The sequence below is a fragment of the Gallus gallus genome, chromosome 10, assembly GCF_016699485.2.
Source record: "Gallus gallus isolate bGalGal1 chromosome 10, bGalGal1.mat.broiler.GRCg7b, whole genome shotgun sequence".
NCBI lineage: Eukaryota > Metazoa > Chordata > Aves > Galliformes > Phasianidae > Gallus > Gallus gallus.
In genome coordinates, this window is record NC_052541.1 from 14156951 (window position 1) to 14179202 (window position 22252).

At 46.7% G+C, this 22252-nt stretch overlaps 1 protein-coding gene across 10 annotated transcripts in view; it reads right to left on the reverse strand.

Moving 5' to 3' along the window:
- AKAP13 (A-kinase anchoring protein 13) overlaps positions 1-21902 on the reverse strand; it is a 194594-nt gene extending 172692 nt beyond the window's left edge. For 9 of the 10 annotated variants that reach the window (XM_046899348.1, XM_046899343.1, XM_046899346.1 and 6 more), the window contains exon 1: positions 21838-21902. The gene's annotated coding sequence lies outside the window, so the exon portion shown is untranslated. Of the gene's footprint in view, positions 1-20885; positions 21259-21837 lie in introns of those variants that run through there. The other variant, XM_046899338.1, reaches the window with a different exon arrangement.
- Positions 21903-22252: the final 350 nt, after the last annotated feature.

Below are 22252 nucleotides of genomic sequence, written 5' to 3' on the forward strand. Positions count from 1 at the left end.
AGAGAAACTCACTGTTTTAAGGCATAAATATCCCAGATTAAGATGAACTGATGGACTCAGCCTGCAGGACTTCACAATCTGAGCAGTGCCACATATTTTACTGTAGAGAAAACACAATTATTCCCTTTAACTGCTCCAAACACAAGGGTAGCAGCAAGGAGCTGAGTACAGAGCACTCAGTGGGGACTATTCCTGCACATTTTCAGTGGCACGCCAAACACTTCAAATTTCACGAGAAAAACCCACCCCGTCTTCTGTAACTCAGCTCTACTCCATTTCGCTTCGTTCAAAGTGTGACCAACATTAGGAGGCCTGATCAAATTCCTGGCTTTATCCACGCTTGAATTAAGGCCTTGGCTCAGCAAGGGAAAAGCAGACTGAGTTACATGAACTTTTCTTCTTTCAGAGCACGTCAGCTGTAAGCACTGGTACTGGGGCAACAGGTAACAGACAGACCCGGGGAGCTTCCATTCTGTTACAAAAGGCAGGGATTTCAATTTTTGGTGATGCAGGTGGTATTTCTGCATCTCTAGTTAGAGAGCCCAGTGCTAAAGCCCAGTTTTCATCTACAGGCGATATATTATAGGGATATGGTTTAGCAGGCAACATTGGTGGAAGGCTGACAGTTGGATTAGATGATCCTAGAGGTCTTCTTCAACCTTAACAGTTCTATGATTAAGCCTATGCAGAAGTACAGCTTACTCTGATCCAACAAGACGACATTTCTTCATAAATAAATAGATAGATAATAAATAAAAATCAAATAATGCTCAGCTAGTTTTCAGTTGGGCAAGAAGGCCAACATGGCATGACACCATGGCACCACGGCACCACTGAAGCAACCCAAGAGGGTAATGGGAGAGAACAGCACTAATTAGCTTCAAGGGGGCTGGGATGGAAAAACAGGCAAGAAAACTGTCTGATTTCCAAAGGACAGACTGCTGAACACATAGCAGGAAGATCTGCTGGCTTTGGTCAAGCAGGAGGAATGAGCAGACGAGAGAACCAGAGAAGGGAGAACCTGCATAGCCCATCCAAGTAGATGCACCATGGGAGCTGGAAACCTCAACGTTTATGAGCACACACACATAAATGTGATAATATTTTATAATCCTGCAGCACTTTTAGAGTGCTCCAACTGCTTCATTAATTACGCAGCAGTACCCACAAATCAGAAGAATAAGGCAGAGATACAGCAACCCCACTTAATCTTCAAGAATACGATGACCAAGAAAGCAAAAGCTACTTGCAAGAAGTCACATATCCTCACTTCTTTGCAGTCCCAAAGAACGCTCGCAGTGCAGCGTGCAGACTGCACAGCCCTGAAAGAAGCCAGTGTTCAGGATTTGAATTCAGGCTCCTTTTTCAGTGTGCAACCCGATGCTGTGTGCACCGCAGGCGCTCCCACTTCAGCTGTCCCGCAGCCGTGCCTTGTTCGCCAGCCAGCCCCGACGCAGAGGTCATCTTACAAGAGTAACACCAATTTGGGGAGCTGTAAACTGGGATTTTGAGGTGGAGTTGTCTATCTGCCCAGCATCGTGGCTGCAAAAATTAATCATCTTCAGCAACTTCATCTTAAAGTTCATGTTTTACAACACTAATTTCTCTTAAAAATATATGTTTTTTTTCCCACTAAAAATAATCACCCATTAGGCCAACCAGACTTGCCAAGTTTTAAGAGGCTACTCCATTTTCTCAGCTGCCTAATTTCACATTCACCTTTACAAAGAGCTTAAAAGGAGGCAAAAAGTCATCATGGCAAGTAAGTGGGACATGATGCTTAACATCAAGGCTTACGCTGAGTGCATTTCACAAAACCCACCGAGGGCCAAGAACCATGAATTCACCCCATAGTACAGAATTAAGGAAGGAGAAGGAGGAAAACCTGCCAAAGCTTGGAGGTGTGTCTACCCCTGATTAATACAAGGCTACTAGGAGAAAGCAGATGTGAAGTCACACCTTAGTTTTATTCAGGGGGAAAAGCCAAAGCCTACAAGTTGAACTTACTCTGTGCAGAAGCAGACGTTGAAATAGAGCAACATTACTCCTTCAACATTAATAAAACATGTTGTATACAGAGTGCTTTTTCAACCCTTGAAACCTTGCCAACTCATAAGCTTTTCATGGGAATGCTGAAATGGATGTCTACGCGAGCTGTATCCATATGAGTCTTAAATGTTACCACTGCATAGAGGCCAAATGCTCTCTCGCTCCCCCCCAGCCCCTCACCATCTGCACATTCGTAGTTCTTTGAAAAGCCTGATGAACCAAAGCTCAACACGCTCTCAGTGGGTGAAGATACTGAAGTCACTCATGAATTACGAGCAGAAGTCAAGCCTTGAAAGCATTATGAACTCCTCCACCCACTGAACTCAAGTTCCTTGGAGGTAAAATTTTACATTTTCTATAACAGAAAAACATTAGCTACTTCGTAAACAAAGTTAGAGAGCCAGAGGTCACCCTGTTACCCAGAACACTTCATTCTCCTCCCCTCCCTCCCCGTGTTCATCATCGTCCGCTTTTTCCAACTCATAGGCTTCATTTTTTTTTTCCATGAAGTTAACCCTGATTCCCAGCAGTACAATGGCACTGGATGTGTTGGCATTCAGACAGGTGCTTGAGCACTTGGTGGTTGCCTCTAATGGGATAGTTTGAACTTAAACTGAGTTAGAAAACTTGCTAAAAACAAAAGAGCTTCTTGCTTCCCTTCCTAACAGCCTGGTAAGGAAAGCTCTCTACAGCATGACAGTTCCAGAACTAGTCTCATCCTCCAGCTCTCTATCTTGCAGCAAGCAATCTGCTGCTTTACCCTTCCCAGTTTGAATGTTTCCATTGGGACTCTCCTGTATCAAGCCAATGAGGGCAGCAAAGGTACTGCACCAATAGACCCATATGGTATCTGCCATCCTCCACATCTATTCCTCCTGTATTTCCCAGATGTATTCCACAACTCTTAAAGTGAAACCTGCATTCACCACAATATATACATCCATTCTGTCACTGACAACAAGTTTTATAAGGTTATGAAATTGGTGCACAAAGAAGTGAGCAAAAAGTACACAACTTATGTCCAAGGAAGTCTGTCATCAGGCCCTCGTTCTGGGAACATCAATATTCTTTGTGTATCATTGTAATGCTACCATGTGATGGAAAGAACAGCAATAACAGCAGAGTGGCACAATCCCAGGCCGCAGCAAACGAGAACAAACACAAACTGTGGACAAAGAAGCAAAGGAAGAAACTCCGCTTACCTTCAGAAGGCCTCGGGTACACACGGACCTCCTTAGAGATTCCCTCACCTCCACTGCCAGCCCTTAAATGAGGTCTGGGAAGGGGGGGATCCTGGCTCCACCCCTTCTGGTCACTCAGCTGCATTGCATTGCACACACCTGAGCTCCCCTGGGTTGGCCCTGCCTTCCCACCAGGTGCTCAATCACTGCTTCAGGCCATGACTTAGCATTTCTGCTACAACCATCCTGATTTATGCCTATTTAAATAATGACAAATATTAGTTTTAAAGTTATATTCATTGCCTTATAAGATATCTCCAATCCTATCAGGATAAAAAGGATACTAAACAAAACTGTTTATACTACATGTATGTCTAATAGGAAATACTTAGAATCCCACGTGTTCAAAGCAAGACCAACTCACAGCCCTCACTGCAAAGGGCTGCAGCCTCTGGCTATCCACAGGCCAGAAGGGCCACATGGCTTGGAAACTCCAGCTGAGAGAAGTAGCTCTGCAGAACATCAGAGTCCACTGAAAAAAAGCTGTATCCACACCAAGGCCAACAAAGAAAAACAAAAGAAAAACAAAAACCACCCCATGCTTGGGAGCAGTGTAAAAAGCTAGAAAACATGGGAGAATTAAAGAAGGACGAGGGAGAAAAGCTAGCCAAAACCCAGAAATACACTTGTGATCAATACCAGGCTGCTAGGAAAAAGCAGATGTGAAATCACCCCTTGTTTCATTCAGAGCAAAAGGAAAGGGCTACAACAGGCAACGGCCTCACTTGGAGCAATGAGAAATGATGAAATTGGGTTTTAAAGACAGCAAGATGACCACCTCGAGCCTTTCATATGCTTTTTGTTATTTATCACTCCCTTATTTAGGGAAGTCCAAAACAAATATATTCATTCTGTTACTCTTCTTACTCATTTATATCTACAAACACGTACAAGTCAAAGGTTTAGTAACTGTAGAGCCCGGCGCTGCAATGCAAATTGATTTCTGTCAGACACTTTCCATGTCCTCCTGCATATGCACAGCCACTGAGCCAACTCTCCCCTCTACCTACAGACTGCAAAAGCATTTCCCCATTTGTAGATGAATGGCAGCAAGTCAGCTTTTGAAGGGGGAAGGAAAAGAAAGGCAGCACTCAAAACTCAAAGGATTACTTACGAATAAGCTGGAGCCCTATAAACTTGGCTATTGAAGAAAGATAATCTTCTGTAGCTTATGCCAAGTGGGTCAGACAGAGGAAGAATCTGAGCGATCTTCAAAATCAAAGCAGATGGGGAAGTGAATAAGTGCCTATGTGAGCAAAGAGGAAACAAGCTTCTGTTCATTTTAGCTTGTTCCAGAGGTTCAGTTTTCTATACACCATCAAAAAAGTCAATCATTTAACTTACAGGAACAGAGAAAGCTCACTTCTGGAACAAATACTGGAAGAAATGCATAGTAGTTACATAGCTATTGCTATCTGTTAAATAAATAAATCCTAGTGTCTGCAGATTGAGAAGATTGCCCAGCTGGGTGGCAGGAAGACAGGTGAGGTGGAAGAGAGGTGCTAAGAGGCGGGCTCTTAAAGTTCCTAATCATTAATGCTTCAGTGTTATGGATATAAATAATGATATGGCTGTAAATTAGGCTACAATTAAGGCATTTTCTAAAAAAAATTAACACATGAGCTTGTAGTCAAATTTTTCCCTTCTGAAATTAAAAGAAGAAAAAAAAAAAAAGACAGCAACATGCCACAGAATGAACATATACTGCATTCCTTAAGAAGCTCAAGTTGACCTCTTGGTCCTTTCTCAGGCTTTACATCGCTAGACAAGATCTGGGCCAAGAGCATTTCCATACCCACAGATGTATCTCTGTCTTGGGCTAACCCCATCACTCAAGTGGTGAAAGCTAAAACCAACACATCTCTCCCACGGTTGTGCATGTTTGTGGAGCTGGGAAACCCTGTATGTGCCTCAGCAAAATAAAAAGACTACTGGATGCCAAATAAACAGCACATTAACCATATAACAACAGCCCTTCTACTCAATGTGCTTCATGCCATCCACCACGGGTGATCAATTTTCTACCAAAACCTCACTCCTCAACAACAGTAAAATAAAATAAAAAAGAAGAAAAGATATGTCATCCTTTGAAGAAAAAAGGGTTTGTGCAAGCTGACAACATGCAACGTCTTTTGGATTCATACCAGGGAAGGACTCCCCTTCCTCTCCACATTCCTGAGAGTTTTGCAAGCTTTCTGGAATCAGAAGAACCCTGACGGAGCACAGAAATTTACAACACTGCTTTATTACCAGGCCCTTTTAAACTGACAGTGGTGGGAACAGGGGTAGAAGAAAAAGTTCTGAGCGCTGTAGTTTGTTAGGGAGACAGAGAGAGCTCCGGACACACAGATCTCTGGAGGTGTTCAAGAACCGTGGGGATGTGACACTGAGGGACATGGGCAGTGGGCACGGTGGGGGTGGGTTCATGGTTGGATTGGGTGATCATAGTGCTCTTTTCCAACCTTAATGGTTCTATGATCTTCCAGCGAGAATCTCTCTACAAGCAACAGGCATCCTGCCACCATTTGGGGAAGGGCTTTTTTTTTCCTTCTATATAGTACGTGCCTTTGACCTGGATCAAACACAGCAGTGTGGGGAGTTGAAAAGGGATCACCTGATAAAACTGATTCCCTCCTGCGCTGCAGGAATGACAGCTGAGCACCACAGCACACGCAGTCAGAGCCTTCTGGAACAGCACACGGTCTGCGTCAGCAGAGCAGCATTCATACAAAGCTGAGTTAAAATAAAGGAGTTATGACCCTTTGGAAAGAGTAGGGCCTCACCAGGCTTCCACCATACCAGAGGACATCTCGGTTATTAAAACTGGTGCAAAGAAAAAATTATTAAATCAAAGGGAGGAAAGCAGTGTCAGCCTCATGCGCATATGGTTGCTGAATAATGACAGTGTTTACCTTTCTAGCATAACGCATTACCGCTCTGGACTCAACTTTAAAGCCGAGTACACGACAGGATTAATTATGTCCTTTCCTCTTAACCACCATTCCCCAGGTTATTTATTAGCTAGCTCTGCACATATTCATAGATGTGTCTAATATACAAAGTTAAAAGGCTCTGCTCGCCCGCTGGATTTAAAGCTGCTGCCTAACGGCTCTCCTGCCCTGCAGGACCAGTGTGAAGAGGAGCAAACACCACGGAAAAGCAGACTGAAGCAAAGCTCTGGCTTCAGACTGAATTAGCTTTACCAGCCCTCACAAACCCTGTTTGCTACCAAGGCTACAGCATTTCAGAGGTGTACATGGGTTTGAGAATATAGAAATGGGTGGTGGGGTGTATTTGATTTCTCACACTGTTAGGGACAAAATAAATAAATCAACACGCATATCTTGAGCATTCTGTGATTTGTCCTCCATGTCAAAAATTCTTTCCAAGGACTGTTGGGGGAATAGGGGAAGAAAAAGGGATGGAGAAAAAGTAACATGCTTTCATTTCCTAACCAAACGATATTAAGCAACGCCAACAAAGCAGATATCCAAAAAAGGCAAAAAAAATAAATTTAAAAAAAAGCAGCAGAGAAACTCTTGGAAAGATAAACTTCTATAAATTAATATCATGCAGTAATATGCAGTTGAAAGCTGTATTTCATTATTCTGCACCAACTCCACGTGATTAAATGAATGAGGTCCTCATGTCGTACTCCAGGCATTACCCTACTCTTGCTTACTACATCTTCTTAGCCTTAACCACAGCACACGTAGTGCAGCTGGTGAGCAGCTCTCAATTACAACACAACACGCAGAAGAATTTAGATAGGGGAAGTGATTCTAAAAAGGGCCCATAAAAAGGTCTTGCTTCGTTTACCTAAGCAAAGATGTCATTTGAGAGTTTTCTGCTACTAAAATCCAAGAAAAAGGGTCTGAAACAACACAAAAAAGCGCAACACTTTAGTTAGCAGGATAAAACTCTCGTTCAATTGATATAAGAAAAAGGAATTCATTCTGAATCACACTGCATTTCAGACAGCAACATGTGACAAAAAGATGCTCCTCAGGCAGCAAACGTATCAGAAACAACAGGACATTTTCCAGTGGTGTTGCCAGTATTATACCAGTGCAACTCCTCAAACGTCGATCGTATCGGCCTGCAACAAAACCGGTGCTATGCAGCAGGCAAGCCAGGCCTAAGGCAATTAGCCAAGCCGAAATGCAAGAACTTATCGTGGGCATAAAAAGCAGACTGCTCAAAAACACAGGACGGTTACTGGCAGCATCAGCAGGAGCAAGTGGGCACTAATGGGTCTCCTCACAACCACTGCTGCACAAAAATTCACCCAAGGCTCGTTAAGACTCATGAAACCAGACTTCAGCAAGAGCAAAAAACATCAACAAACTGGCTGAGGATGGATGACTGCAGGCCCCAAATCAAAGAGGGAGCTGATGACTGTTTAAGAGGAAGAAGTCTTGGCTTGTTTCAAGATTAAAAACTCATAATTCTGGCCCCAGCTGAAGCACTATCATTCACCAATCTGGTACAATTTCGTTGGGCTGATCCTGTGCTCAGACAGACAGACCATTATCAAAAGCTCCTCTATTCATTTTGCTTCCTGTTAGCTAGTGAAAGCCCCTTTTATACGTGCTCCTAGAGAGGCTGTTAAGCAGGGAAGACTTTCCGATGGAGAAGATAAGGTGGTCAGATTTATTCACAACAGAAGGAAGGGAAGCTGTACAGGCTGATTACAGCTGCTCCAAAGCAAAGCAGCAGAGGATTGCAGGACAGAGATGGAAGATGGTGGTTTTCTTTAATGATAAGCATTATATTAATAGCATTATTGCTAGAATTATCACAGAACAGCTTGGGTTGGAAGGGCCTGCCCCCACAGTACCTTAAACTTGGCCTCGTTGAACCTCATTAAGCTCACGCGGGCCCATTTCTCAACGCTGTCCAGGTCCATACGGATGGGATTCCTTCCTTCTGTCGTGTCAACCGTACCACCCAGCTTAGCATCATCTGCAAACTACTTGCTGAGGGTGCACTCAACCTCAGAATTCAGTCCCAGGGCTTTTCAGGTCCTGAGGCTTTTAGATATCTCCTCCACGCTGCTGTGGTGATATGGATCAGCCCCAGCATCACGGCCTGTGCCAGGCCCATGGCAGGCCCCAGTGCTGCCAACTGGCAGCATGGCTCCTCTTGATATTCAACTACAGAACCGAGAACTTTATTTTTTTTTTTTTAAGTTAGCATTACTAAATGTGCACGTGTGGTTGAATAATTCAAGAATACATGAACAAGGTAGAACAGGAGATTTTTAAGAGAGTGAGCAAGGAAAAAAGTTAAATTAAAAAGAAGAAAAACCAAACAATACCCAAGGCCAACCGGATAAACCACCCAGAGTCGGAGGGAAGACACCGTCTAGGAAATGCTCTCCAGATTAAGACAGTTCACCTATAATTTTCAGGGTCAGATCCTGTTCGTGTTGCAGACATGAGCGCTCAGACTTCAACAGAGTAGGATGGTGATTTCCGCATTACTTAACATGTGTCAGCAATTTTAAACAGTTGCTTTGCAGATTCTCCAAGTTAACCAAGCAAACCCCACCGCCGAGAGCCTGGTGTAGTACTTGGCTGATGAAAAGCTGCCTGGAAACTCCATCAGGACACTGAAAAACATTCCCCCTGTTAATGTTCGAACAATCTGGTATAGTTAAAATTGTCTTAAAACGTAAAAAGATGGAAATACAAACAAAACCACATTTCTCCGGTTTTGAAAGGTCAGGCCAAAGAAGCAAATTTCTACCAAGTCGGGGCTAACAATGATGGTTGCAAGGGTAAAGCCTGCCTCTTCCTTCCCCTCTCCCAGACCATTCTTCTCCAAAATAGCTTGCAAAATAAACAAGAATCAAAACACCCACAGCAGAAAACAGCATGCAGCTTTAGAAGAAACCAACTGTGCTATTCTTCATGACTCCATCCATTCCAAATAGATGTCAAGTTGTTAACAGCTTTCCCTCCGACAATGCTAAATGAGATTAAGGCAAACAAAAATAACGAAATGTTTATTACGATTCTGTACAGACAAAGACATAAAACACAAGGTGACCAAGCACAGGAGCAGGGAACCAGGAGACAGCAGCTGCTTCTAATTCTGCCACCAGCCTACACCTCCACACACATCACTCAAGGCAAAGAGCTGGCACTCACTCTCCTTGCACTGGAGATATTGCCTGTTGCAATCGACAGCTTCCATCGTAAACTACAACAGCTTTGTTGGCAAATGCTGAGATTTAGAGGGGATTTCATCAAAAGCTGCCATGTCTCGTATTCCCCACATAATAAATGGGAGCAATATCGCTTACCCATCTTCGCTCGTTCTTTGCATTGCAATGTCTGAGGAGACAATATCCTGTTATAAATATACAATGCACAAAAGCAATTGTACAGATTACTTAATGTGCAGTTCTACGCCACTAATAAGGGCAAGTTTGTCAAAATACAAAGGGTGTTGCCTACAGTGGGAGTGTTGAAATAGGATGACGAGACAGAGCCTGCTTGTTCTGCACGTTTTGTAAGACTGTTGGGTCTTTCCTGACGTGAAACAACCCTTGTACCAATAATTAATTAAAAAACAAGCAAAGAAAGTGCTCCTAACCCTTTGTGTTTATTTTCAAGCCTGAGGAGCCAGCATCAGCAATTTGGAGCTGACAAACCATTGGTACTCACTGCACTGCCAGGAAATGAAAAGGTACAAAGTAGACGTTCCTCAGTCAACAGTTTTCACAATAGGAAAAAAGAAGTCACAACAGACCAATGATCATTAGTACTTATCTGGATGCAGCTCATCTTGCTTCAGTTAAAATAAGATCTCATGCACATGACAGCTTCAGGAAACCCGAAGATGAATAGCTTTACTGGGCTCCGACACATCACTGGCTGTCCTCTGCACATTCAAGATCATTTGTTGTCATGCTTTTTGGGGCATTTTTTGAGAACCAAAACAAGTGCTGCTACTTCTGAAGACCATGTTATGGTTTTGTTTTGTTCCTATTTCACAGGCCTGGAGATGAATGCCAAGCTGATTTCCAGCCTCTGTACTGTTAACACTCGGAACAATTGCAACTGGAGGAAGCGGAGGATTTCAATAGAAGTTTCTTTGTCACTCCAGCAATCTGCTTTGCCACACAAGGCTGCAAGTTCAATGCTCTGCAGCTATGCTCAGCACTACACCTGCACTTCCCAACATGCATTTCATCTGCTTAAGGAGTTTTTAAGTAAAAGCTCAGAGACAGAAGTCAAAGAGAACCAAAATCCCCAAGCCCCGTCATGGACTTCATGCCATGAGAAGACCCAACTCAAAAGAGGATCATGGGCACTCTCAGTGCTAAGCTACTCAGTGATGCTAAGCAGATGCAGCTCAAACATGCTGCTTGCTCTCATATAAAGAGGGGAGAGAAGAAAATAAAGTCAGAAATAGTATCTATCAGGAAAAAAAAAAAAGAAAAAAACAGCAAATATTTTAACATAAGTACTGCTACTGTTTTAGAAAGGCCTGGAAAAAAGATACAACTGGAGTTCCCTTAACCACGTGTTCAGTTTTTAAGTTGCATATCAGTCAGCCTGACGGATGGGCTTAGCTGGGAATGCTCGAATGAAGCCGAGGGTCCCGCGCCCCCTCCCCTTTCCCTAAGTAAGCAAGTGAGAGTTTCTGGCACGGACATCGGTGTGCAAGATTTTAACATTCCCCTTTCCATAAACAGTCGTACATCAAGCTCTGAAAATTTGCTTCACAGAAACATTTGCGCTAGTAAAACTCAATTACTCTAATACTTGTATGACACATGCAGGAGGGGTGCATAAAAAGGTTATGGTGAGCTCATTTAAGAATTTAAACAAGTACTTGATAAAAAGTTTTTGAATTATTCACTCAGCTCAACTATTAAATCAGGCTTCCAAAGGAGTCTTTGAACAATGGCACAGAAGATGCTGTATTTATAACAAGGCAGCACTGCAGTTATCACTGCGTCTCACAGGGAGAGCCATTCATAATTACAGTGGTAACCGTGAGACTGACTAGACTTGGAATATTTATGCTTCTCCCTTTCTGAACATGCAGCACCATTTCTGTCTAAATAGCTTAAGTCATATTCCTGATAACAGTCATTCCTTCAAGACTGACTTGCTCATTCTGGGCACCCTGAGCTGTAGGTGTCCCTGTTTATCATATGGGGGTTGGACTAACGATCGTTAGATGTCCCTTCCAACTCAAACAAATCTATGATACTATGAATGGCCCAAACTGAGAGAAGCACTCAGAATCAGTGCTAAGCATTAGCACGATTAATGCAATACTGCCCCATGAATGCACCACTATGTCTCTCAAGACACTGAGGCCTAAATCAGCTGAAGACATCAGCACATTCCCCAGTTACAAACCTTTGAGCTACGTTTCTGCATAGCTCTGCAATTTTCTGCCCCTCACATGCAGACCAATTTCTTCCAAACCCCTAAGCCCACATGGAACAATGACTTGGAAGAGATAGGATGAGTGCTGCTCCACTTATCTTGTGCATACCTCTCCCAGCCCGCTTCCTTTCTTCCCACTCCTTTTTCTTCCACATCAGACCTCTCTCAATAGTTCAGCTCAACGAACATGAGCCAAGATTCTCCCAAAACTACTCCAAGACCATTTTGGCTATATCATCACCCACGGGAACAGTCCTGTTTGCACATCATCCCCTCTCCAGCATCAGCGTGTTCCCAAACAAACTCACGGCCCAACGACACAAGGTCATAAAACTCCAAAAAACAACAAAAACCAACACAGGGTATCCTCACACAACACCCAGCATCACTCACATCGCTGCTTCTTTTTTGGAAGGGAGTGGTGGTTGGTTTTTTTTAACCCTTGAATTCAATTCTGCTGCTGTGCTTTCCCTCAGACACCCACCCACCCACCGCCCCACTCGCGTGCTCTGACAAACGGCACCGTTCGGAGCGCTGGTTTCACTGAGCAGGGTAAGACCAAGCACCTGCATCACTGCAGATGTAATCACTGCAAAACACCGCGGCTATTTGTAGACTTCCTGTTCATCAAATAACATCAGCGTACCTTTGCCTTGAGCAATTATTTACAGTGCTGGAAATCCTGAAGAGACATTAGAGAGACAGGAGAAGCAATCCCCTCCGCGTTATGAAATGATTGCGTTAGAGCTAGAAATGACTCAGAGGGGAAAACAAAAATCAGAATAATTCTTTGCAAATCTGCCCAATGAAAAGAAAAAAAAAAAAAAGCCCCACCCAAATTCACTTCAAATTTGGGATTAGCTGACTGCAATTGAGATGGGGAGGCATTTTGCACTGCAGCTGAATGGGCAGCTCAAATTCGACTGCAGGTTCCGATGCAGGCTTTAAGTCTAGGCAGAGTGAAACAGTTGTTAGCCTGTCCTCACTGCACGTTTAATCTCAGTTAACTCCAAGTATGTCATTTATGTTATGAATAACCCATCTTTTTTTCCTTTCAGAACTGGATATGCTGCATGCTGAATTATTTGCTGGCGAGCACAGCTAAGGACTCCCTTAGAGAAACAGTATTTCACATATTGACAGCAGGGAAAAAACCCCACAAACAAAACACTGATGTTTTAAAAAATACACAGAAACATCTTCATAGACACATCACAGCAAGTTGCTTTCATTCAACCACTGTACCCCCACCCAAAGGGAATCCAGCCACACCACCCTGCTTTGCACCAAAGCAATGTAAGAGGGAGATTTTTGACCTGTTTTAAAATCTCCAAAAGCTTTGACAGCACTGCTGACAGCTTACAGGAAACCAGCAGCAAGTGGAGCACAGAGCCTGCATGAAAAGTCAAAGCTGCCAACCCTACCGCTGCACAGAACCCACCCGTGTCGGTATTTACATCCTGCAGCAGGCTCAGGGCTCAGAACCCAGTTACTATCTCTCCCAATCATGAAACATTCATTACGTATTTCCTGCATTATTTGCTTCATTTCTTGGACTTCTTTTTTTTTTTTTTTTTTCTTTTAATGCCCACTTAGCAAAGATCTGCTGAGTTCTCCCACTTCAGGCTCAACAAAAAGCCCCGAGCCCATTAGCAGGGTGGTTTCCCACCCGCCTTGCAGGGCCTGCTGCTGCAGCCTCACGGAGTTTCCTTCCCTCCCACTCCTGCTCAGGGCATGGTCTCATGTGCAAAAGCCAAGGAGACTCGTTAGGACTGGGCTGCACATCAGGCTCTGCCCACAGCAAAGCATAACGGTGCAGCTGTGCGAGCGCACCGCAGAGGGCTCACAGACAGATGTTTCCATTCAAGGATGCTTCCAAGGAGCCAGGAACGCTGGGTTCACTACCTTGGTGTTATTTACATTTCTTTACAGCCAGCAATAACCACCCCACCAGCAGCTGAACGAAGGAAAACACGGAGCAGAGGGGGAGCATCTCACCACGGCCTTTGTTGAGGGGGCAAAGCAAAACCCTTTCACATCTCACCGTTCTTAAATTTCCCCTTGTTCCATTCTACCCTACAAGCCACAGGTTTTGTCTCCCGGAGCAAACTGCACTTCTGCAGCACTCGCCTAAACCTCCATCCTGAGCCCTAACAGGTTTGGAATCGGCTGCTCCTCCTCACGCTGCCTCATCCACCCCAAACACGGCAGCCTTGTGCTCAGGCTGCATCCAACAACAACCTCAGCCCTCAGCACCAAGAGAAAAAGGAGGAAAATTGGTATTTCCTTAAGCTTTAGGGGCTCCATGCTACCAAATATTGAAGCGATACACCCTGCATCGTGTTCCCTGTAAAGTGTGGTGCTGGTGAGCCCTGCACAGACCTGCACAGGAGCGGGGCTCCACCACCAAAGCAAATCTGACACCAGTGCTCTTTATGGATCTCACTGCAGAACCAGACAGGTTGTCCAGCCACTATTCATCTTAGGGCAGATGGGCTTTATTTCATGGTAGGGAGATGCACAAGCAAAGAAATCCTCACGTTCCGCCTTATTTCTTTTAAGGAAATGTATATAGGAAGAGTAGTGGGATAACGGGCACTGAAGAATGATGGCTACAAGAAAAGGTTGGTGTGCATTTTTTTGGGGAACAGAATACTTTGTGAGGTCTTCCTCACTTCACAGGGGAAAGCTGCATTAAAATTTCCAGAGCCATACAGCAGGACAGCATTCACCATCACTGACTTTCAATACCAGCACTGCAGAGCCCGTTGGCTGGCACATCACTGTTACATTGGGAGGCACACCTTCATTCCTACAAGTGTTTTCACAGAAGCACCTTTGCATTTAAAATGCCAACTGTCAATGCATCTGCTATTCAGACACGGCACCAACAAACACGTCATCTGATAGGTAGGAAGTTTTACAAAGCTCTCAAAAAGCCCAAGGACATTTGGAAGGGTAGATGCAAGTTTAGAATGAGTCTTAGCCTATCATCAGCAAAAAACAATTCTATTCTTAGATATCTCCCTTTGGTGTTTCCTCTAATGTCCCGTCCCCCCCCCTACTCCTTTGAGAAAGTAAGTTGTTTGGTTAATAGAAAAAAATGGAAGAACCTGTTCTGCAAGGCATAGGAACAAAGCAGTGTCTTCTGAAAAAAAGAAAAGCTCACGAAAGGTATGTAAATATTAGGGCTGGTAACACAAACAATATAACCACAGGAAACACAAGAAATTAAGAATAGATCAGGAGTTATTCGATTTCCTGGCAGCATCAGAGCCTCTCCGGGCTGGGCATGGCAGATTTATTCTCTAACAGAAATCAGAGAGCTGACAGAAAGTAGGACGTGAACAGAACCAGTGACCGTGGTCCGATCCGTGCCCTGGCCCAGCTGTGCCCTGCTGCCCAGGACCAGCACCGATCCACCCCCAATGCATGGGGTGGTCCACGGACACAGACCTCAACCTCATCCTTCATTCCCCACTGATCCGGCGGCTCACAGCCAGCACCAGCTACGACAGTCCAAAAGAAACCCTTACAAAGCAAACAGTTGAGCTCCCTCAAAGCAAACACCAAGTGCCGCAGCATTCCTGAAGACAAGATTTAAGCACAGTTTAAGCTCGCTTCCACCGAAAGGCCTAAGCTTTCTCTTGGCACTGCACTATCATAAGCCCAAGGCATAAATACACGCAGGTATTTATTTATGCAAACAGGATTTTAATTAACATCAGAAGAACTGACAAGGCTGGATTTTTACTTAAAAGTTGGCAAAGATATCACAAATTATGGGGAAAAAAAAAAGAAAAAAAGCCTTGCACGCGGAGCACAAAACACTTGATAAATTCACACTCACTGAAAACACTTCATTTTCACACCTTTCAAACACTCCCTCGTTTTGGACAATGCAGTCATACAGTAATGGTGGGATTGCTATTTATCCATCGTTTTGGAGCTTGCTGTTGGCACACGAAGCAGGGGCACTCTGTAGGTTCACTGCCAATGGGACAGGATCTCCCTTTATTCTCCAGCAGCCCGATGACTTCTGAACTTTGAGATTACAAAGCAAGAAAGTTACAGGAGGCTCAACACACAAGTCGACTGGCTAAGAAATAGCAGCACAAAGTCCTGCCAAAATCCTAGTTAATCTGATCAAGCAAAAACCAGGGAGGTCTTAAGCACTCTGCAGTTTAAACAGAGATCATTCCAGCTGTAGAAGGAAGCCCACCACGGTTTACAGCACACCTCTTCGGCAGATAGCCCATGTGAAGAGAGAACATTTTCCTGCTTAAGGCTACTACCGCCCATAAGCAGGCTGAAGGGGTGAAGAGCAAAACACCCAGATTAGAGAAAAATGTGGAACTCAGATGGATTCTGCAGATGGACAAATGTTGCACATAATCCATCAGGAAGGTGGGGAAAGCAACCATACGTACCCAACGTGCAGCCAGTTACCTCTTGAGTGCTACTTCAATTTTCCTACTTTCAATATGCACTGCAAACAACTAATCCTCTTAACGTCCATGCAAACACATTTATTCTCCCCAGCTCCAGCATGTGAGCCCTTCCAGCAATGAGCTGGCTCATTCTCTAGCTTAACCCATTAAAGCTGGGACCAAAGCTCTGCTTTAATCACAAAACGTCGACTGAGTGATGATTTCCCATCACCCCACTCCACACCACCCCACTGTCTCCTCATCACCCCACTCCCCCACAACGCTTTCCAGACGAGCGGAGCAAGACGCCCACTCCAGCACACAAAAGGGCACTGTTAACCCGGTTAGGTCTCAAACCCTCAGCCTTTGAGCCCTCCGTCAGGCAGCAGAGGCCAAAAAACTCCTAAAATTCATCAGCAGAAGGGAGAAGTGGCCCCAGAGCTGAGCCCACGTTGAACAAGGGCTGGATGGGGCACCGGTCCTTGCACTCAAGCCAGCACACGACAGACCAATTTATCTTCCTGTTGGTGACTGCACTGCTTAATACTGGAAAGCCCGCAGCTAACAGTAATGTTCTGCCTCACAACACAGAAGTGCAAAGGAGTCACCCAGAGCTTGTGAAATGGATGCTGGTCGCATGAAACTTCTCTTTGCAGCAGTACATAAAAAGGGGGTTTAGCGTTGATTTCTCTACCCAGCCCTCAGCTAAGACAACCCACCTTCACCGCAGCTGCTAGGAGAAGAGAAAGCACAAACACTCAGATAGAACGCAACGAAAGGTTTGCTCACCGCCTCGTGCAGGGCTGTGCATGATGATCACTCATCGTAAAAATGGGTGGAGCGGCTGCAAAGCACTCAGCAATGGAAAAAACTGACGGCCTCGCCCAGGGAAGCTCCTGCCTGGGCTGCAAATCCCGCGGAGGCATGCAAAGCGCCGTCGGTGCTCCCCATGTGGGAAGTCTTTCGGCTACGGATGCAAAAACATCTGCTACGTAGCATGTGAACTGCAGCACTTTGCTTTCATCCCCAGGATCGACAGATATCTGCACCGACTTAAGGAGCTTCAGAGCGCGCCATGGGAACTGCTTACATCCAGGTCACCCAAACTCACTCATCAGTGATCCCTTTTAAGCTCAGTGATCAGTGATCATTTGCTGTGATCCCACTGGGGATCCAGCAGCTGGGAAGCGTGCTGTGCATGGTCTATCCCTCACTGGGTATAACCACCAAACCGTGCCATCCTGCATCCCCTTCCCCCAAAAAGCTCACTTCCCCCTTCCTTTAACACCTGCTTCCTCCATCCAAGCATCCATTGTCCAAACACTATTACGGGACTGAAAGCTCCAGTATCCCAAAGGAAGCTCAGGAGGAAAATGACTCTATAAAACAAGCGGTCCCCATAGGGGACCTTCTCATTCATTGCAGCAAACCCAAGCCTTACCATTCCCCATTTTCTCTTCCTTACTACAGCCTATGCTGGATGCTCACAGCCCCTTGGCTGCCAGCAGGAAAAGCTGCAAGAGCCAGCATCTGCGTGATGCACAACAGGTGTGTTAGCTCCTGGAAAAAGCAAGCGTGAGTCAGTGGTAGGAGTCTGAAGGCAGTCCTTCGTGCCAAAGCACTTGTTTGCAATGGTTTTATTAGCTTTTGCACTCAGACTTACACAGCAGCTACACCAGTGGGAGCAGAGACACACTGGGAAAGAGATTTACTTTCCCAAGTAACTTTGCCAGGAACCTCAGATACAATTCAAATGAAGCTACAGAGCCTGTAACATAACTTACTGCTCCAACCTGCATTAGCCACGGGTGATAAAAAAGCTGAGAGACACAACTGGGACTGAAACACAGCACGTCAGGTAGGCTCTCAGCACAGGGTCCTGAGCATCATCATCCAATGCCACACATCCTGCTCTTCTCCGGGACGATCACTGTACATCGCACACATCAAGAAGTCTCACCAGCATTCATCATCTTCATTTACATGAATTCATCACCCTTTTTATTTCCCCTCCCACTCAGAGGCACCAAAATACCTGAAGTCACAGGTACAGGAGGAGACAGGATCAGTTGCAAGGGCTGTGCTCGGGCATCTTAAACATCACCGCAGAGGAGCAGCTATGCAGGACACCATACTTTGAAGGGTATTTTCTTCTTAGACTCCCTCCAAGCCCACACCCAATATCTGAGAGGTCCCAAACAGGTGCAGCTCTGCACTTGGGCTGTTGGAACCACGCGGCCATTCCAGAACGGATTTCAGCTTTTTTTCACCCTCTACCAAAATCACACGAGAAATTTTCCAGCTTCTGATTTTCAGGTTTCTTCCTTAACATACGTACAAAAATCTTGTTAGAGCACATGTCGACATAACACGGGGTCAAGCACAGCTCCAACAGAATTCAAGTTTATTTTCAGCAAGTTATCTCACTGCATTCTTTTTTAGGACTGTTGACTACTTAAAAGTATTTGCGATTACACCCCTTTCTTCAACAATGTGAGTGTACCTAAAATGGTTATAAAGAAAAAAAAAAAAAAAAGGATGATAAAAAACGTCAGGGTTTACTTTTGCAGAGGACATCGATCCTCACTGCACAGAAGTAAACTGTAGGCTTAAGGAATTTAAAAAGGAAACAACTTCTCACTCACTGCCTTATCTCGGTAACATCTCTCGTCATCATCATCAGCCACGCTGTAAAACAGGGACGGGCACTGCAGCCAGACACCTTCCTCATCATCAAAAAGCACCATGGGTGCAGCACCGGGGGCATTCAGTAAGAAGTCACCTCGCTTGTGTGACAAAGGGAACGGAACAGAAATAGACTGATGTAAGTTTTTTAAGGAGAGCTGTGCAGCCCGACTGCAGCGTGAAGTTCCCAGCATAGCAGCTTACCCCGGAGCGCTGCCAACATATTTCCTTATCGCTAACCAAGGGAACGAAGCAGCCAGCTCTGAGGGATGTGCTCTGCCTCTACATCTGCATAAAGGTCATTTGCAAGGGAGAAAGGCAGGTTTAAAAAAAAAACAGAAAGAAAGGAGGATAACATGCCACATCCATGGCATTCTTTTTCATACGATCAGTAAGGCTGGAAAAGGCAGCTAAGGCCACACAGACCATCGGCCCATCACCACCATGCAAACTAAGAGCAGTGCTGCCAGGCTGTGGCACCACGATTTCAGTGTCTGAACACACACTGAGTGCAAGGAGGGGCTGATTCCCTCCTCACATCAAAACCATTGACAGCAGTTTTCAAGGGGGAATAAATAAATAAATAAATAAATAAATGAAAGAAGGGAAAGACAGTTTGGTTGTTCATAAAAACCTGGCGGTATCGAGCATGCCGTGTTATCCTCTGGTTGGAAGTTGCCACCTCGCTCACAAACACGGTGCCACGATCGGTCTACGAGAGCCTTTCACCCCAGTTCCTAACCTGTTCCCCTCTACAGCAACACCAAACCCAAGTAGGCACTCCGTACTTATCAGCTGCATGGTTTAATTTACTCCAGACTATTTATTGCCTGTGTGGGGAACCCCTATAGAAACAGCATTAATAGCACCCGTGGAGATGGCAGAGATAACCAGCTACAGCACTGCTCCTAGGACTGTTTCATAGGCAAGTGGAACACCACCGAACACTGGGCAGGGAAAACTGATACCTGCTGTCCTGGATACAGAGTGGAAAAGAAATAGGTGCAGCAGGCACAGTGACTTACATTGCCTTTTGTTAAGCAGCTCTGTTTAAAGCTATGCCAGCAGAGAACTACACAGCAGCAGCCCCTGCCCTCGTAACCAGCAGAGCACACACCACAATAAGCCTACCGGCATTTTTTCCCTCCGGTATAATTTATTGCCCGCTGCCCTACCTCAGGCTTTGGATAGCATAACCAGATTCCTTCAGCTGCACTTAATCCTCCTCTTAGCACAGGAGCGTACCCTGGACCAGAACACAGCTTAGTAAGGAGCAGATCCCGCTGGGAGATTAGCGGTGAGTTCTGCATAGCCCCGGGTCTCCCAGTTCCCCCACACTATGGTTCAAAGCCTCCATTTACCTGGCAGGGCTCTGTACATTAGAAGTACTCCTGCTCTTCTCTGTTGTCTGAACACATCTCACCCTCGTTGCTTGGGCCATGCCAAGCATCCCCCAGCCACCACAGCAAGCCATGGGCTGCGACGCCAAGACATGGCATGGTGCATCCCCACAGAGCCCTGTCATCCAGCTGCCTACAGAACCTGTCTGCCCTGCAGAACCCCTCAGCCGAGCCCTGCCAGCAGCAGCCCCGGGGCAGCCCAGCACCGAGAGGACAGGCAGTGCTACACTCATGCCATACGTGCACAAGACATGTACAGGTCTGAACTCATGCCAGATATCATCTCCTTGCTTAACGCGCCCATACCATGCTATGAGGCCTGGGAGGAAAAAGAAGAAAAAGAAAAAGAAAGTGAGATAATGTCATTTGGCCCTTTAAAACCAAACTGGGATTGCATGGGCCAGAACTGGCAGCACAAGAACAGAGCTCAGAGCAACTGTGTGAGCGCTGCTCGGGAGCTCTACGTGCCTGACATAGCTCTCCCGCATCGCATATCTCCATGAGCACCTCAAGTCTGATGGCTGCCCATGGCCACAGGGAGCAGCAGGGCTCCCAGCTGTCTGCTGCCAGCACAGCACCCCAATCCCTTGAGCAACCACAGCGCGCCCTTACAGACTCCACAAATCACACTTCCTACACCCGAGCTCCGGGGATAGCAAAGCTCACCAGGCAGAGCCCCTTCAGAGCTCAGCAACGCCGCTCCCACCAATCCCAGCTCCTTTCCACGACTTCCACAGACACAAACAGCGGATTTAATAAACTCTGACGGTTTTCAGGTTAAGAGACGCCCAAACTCTGCCAATCCTCGGCCACGAATTCCCACATTCGGCTTCCAAAGCTGCTTAAATTCATTTGAAAGGGACATCAGCGAGCAGCAGCGCGAAGGCACAAACCAGGCCCCGTGGCAATGACCCTCCGAACGACTTCAGAGCCCCAAAACGCTTCAGCCCCAAAGGTGGGAAAAGCCAACAGCGGCCGTCGCTCCGGAGGCTCCGGCACGAAGCGGAGACTTCGGTAGCGATAAACTCGGCTACAAATAAACGAGGAAACAAACAAACGCGAATACAAAGTTGCGTCAGCGCAGCTCCAGGGTTCCCCCCGCCCGCCCCTACATCAGCATATCAATGGTGTGAATAGAGGGGAAGCGGAGGGAGGCTGGGGGCCAGCCTGGGGCTCTAGGAACGTCGTGCGTATACGTGTGTGTGTGTGTGTGTGTGTGCATATACGTGTGCACGGGTGCCGATGTCCCGGGCCGGGCTCGCCCCGCTCCGTACCCCCGGAGCTCGGGGCCGTGTGGTACCGCCGCGGGGAGAACCGCAAACAATAGCGGCGGAGAGAGCAGCGCCGCGCGAGGAGATCGACCCAAACTCGGGGAAGAAAAAGCCAAGAACGAGGAAGAAATGAAAGGAAGCGGAGGGACGCGAAGTTGTGAGGAGAAAAGCCCCGAAGAAGAGGAGGAAGAAGGGTGGAAGCCTCGCGGAGGGGCAGGGGGTTCCTCCGCAGCCCCCTTCGGCCGGAGATACCCCGGGCAGACCCCCCCCGTTCCGCTTCAGCCGCCCCCCGAAACTTTCCCCCCCACAGCGGCCCTTCGCTAAACTCCGGCGGGACGAGCACTCACCGCGGGGCCCGGCGGGCGGCTTCGCCCCTGGCAGCGGGGCCGGGAGGGAAGGGAAGGGAGAGGGAAGGGGACGAGGGGAGGGGGGGGGGGAAGAGGCGGCCGGGCCGGGTGCTCTCCGCCCGGAGAGGCGGGCAGGAAGGAGGGCCGGGGGCTGCGGTTGCAACCTGAGCACCGCCGCCGCGCCCGCCGCGAGCCCGCATGCGCCGGACCCAAAGCCGCCGCGAGCCGCCGTGCAGCGGGGCCGCCCCCGAGCAGCGGGCGGAGAGTGGGGGGCCGGAGCCGGGCGGGGAGGCGGCGGCTGGGAGCGGGCTGCGGTTCTCGCTCCTGAGTTTGTGGCACTGCTCGCCGGCCCTCGTGTTCGGAGCCAAGCTGGGGGCACGGGGTTCGGCACCTGGGGAACACCTGGCGGCTCTGC